Below are 2169 nucleotides of genomic sequence, written 5' to 3' on the forward strand. Positions count from 1 at the left end.
AACAACAAACAAACAAATTAGGCCGGGCGCGGTGGCTCAAGCCTGTAATCCCAGCACTTTGGGAGGCCGAGACGGGCGGATCACAAGGTCAGGAGATCGAGACCATCCTCGTTAACACGGTGAAACCCCGTCTCTACTAAAAAATGCAAAAAAACTAGCCGGGCGGGTTGGCGGGCGCCTGTAGTCCCAGCTACTCGGGAGGCTGAGGTAGGAGAATGGCGTAAACCTGGGAGGCGGAGCTTGCAGTGAGCTGAGATCCGGCCACTGCACCCCAGCTTGGGCGACAGAGCAAGACTCCGTCTCAAAAAAAAAAAAAAAAAAAACAAATTAAAAAAAAAAAAGTATACAAAATTAGCTGGGCATGGTGGCGCATGCCTATAATCCCAGTTACTTGGGAGGCAGAGGCAAGAGAATCAATTGAACCCGCGAGGTGGAGGTTGCAGTGAGCCAAGATTGCACCATTGCACTCCAGCCTGGGCAACAAGAGTAAAACTCTATCTCAAAAATAAATAAATTAATTAATTAATTTAATTAAAAAGTAAAGCAGAAATTGAAAACCGGTGGCCCACTGGCCAGATAAAACCCGTCAATGTTTTGTTTGGCCTGCATGGAGATTTTTTTTTTTTCTAACTGAATATAAATGCCTCTAAATTGAGGCCATCCAGTTTGCCACAATCACTGCCGTTCCTTATTGCTTTGCCCCAGTCTGCTTCCCTCTTTGCCATCGACTGCTTGGCCCCTGAAGGACTCAGACTTGGGACTGCCGTGCTATGGGGCTAAGGGATCCCCAACACTGCACTTGTTCCCATTACCACTTAAACCCCACTGAAAGATTATCTCAATTTACTTTGGTTTCTACCTGCGTTGCTGAGCAAATTTCACGGCTTTACAATTTGGAGCGGGGTGGGCACCCTGTAGAGTACTATCATTCCTATTATATAGGACACTAATAGCTCAAAAAACAAAAGAGACTTGTTCAAAGTCACAGAGTTAGTAAGTCAAGAGAGTTAACATAATTTCTATTTGCCAAGGAAATTTTTAATTTGAAAAATCTGGAAAGATACAAACTGAAAGCAAATTTCATATAAATATATACATGATTATAATTAATATTTATGGTGTACATCATGTTTAATTGCAGAAATGTGATCTTTTATATATTCACCATTTTGTACATATTTGCTTTTTTTTTTTTTTTTTTTTTTTAAGAGATGTGGGTCTCACTATGTTTCTGAGGTTGGAAAGAAGTGGTTATTCACAGGCGTGATGGTAACACAGCACAGCCTTGAACTGCTGGGCGCACAAGTGGTCCTCCTGCCTCAGCCTCCCGAGTATCTGGGACTATAGGTGTGCAACACTATGCCCAGCTTTTATGTTGTATATATTTGGATATAGTCACTTAGGCTATTATTATAGGGTAGTGGCTTTTTGTTATTGTGGTAAAATAATGGTTAAAGTTTACCATTTTAACCATTTTCAAGTGTACAGTTCAGTGGCATTAAGTCTATTTACATTATTGTTCAACTCTCACCAACATTCATCTCCAGAACTTTTTCACCTTGTAAAACTGAGACTCTGAAACATTGAACCACGACTCCTTCCAACCCCTGCCCCAGTCTACTTCCTGTCTCTATGAATTTGCCTGTTCTAGGAACCTCATACTAATATAATTCTACAGTAATTCTCCTTTTGTAACTGGCTTATTTCCCTTAGCTTAACGGATGAACCCTGAAGACATTATGCTAAAGGAAATAGACCAGTCATAGCTTTAGATTCTGACTGTGATTTTAACGCAGCAAAGGTGTGTGTTAAAAATGGCTATGAACTTTGTAGATGCCTAGCAAGAGAGCACAGAATGTGAATGACCCAGCCCGGAAGACTTCCTTCTGCATGAAATACCCAAACATACAAGTAACCTTTATGAGCTAAACTAAAAAAGGATTTCTGAGCACAGGCTCCTGGCACATAAAGCTCAGAATAGCTGAGCTTCACTTACCAAGTATAACAGCACAAAATGTCACGCCGGGAATATTGAATGTGGGAGTTCATTGCTTAAGGAAAAAAAATCCCTCACCTAATTTAAGGAAACCCTAAATGAATCAGTTTTTTGTTGTTGTTGTTAAAAACTCTACATTCCATCTGGTGCTAACTATATTTGCTTAGAGAAAG

This window comes from Macaca mulatta, chromosome 7 (assembly GCF_049350105.2).
Source record: "Macaca mulatta isolate MMU2019108-1 chromosome 7, T2T-MMU8v2.0, whole genome shotgun sequence".
Classification (NCBI taxonomy): Eukaryota; Metazoa; Chordata; class Mammalia; order Primates; family Cercopithecidae; genus Macaca; species Macaca mulatta.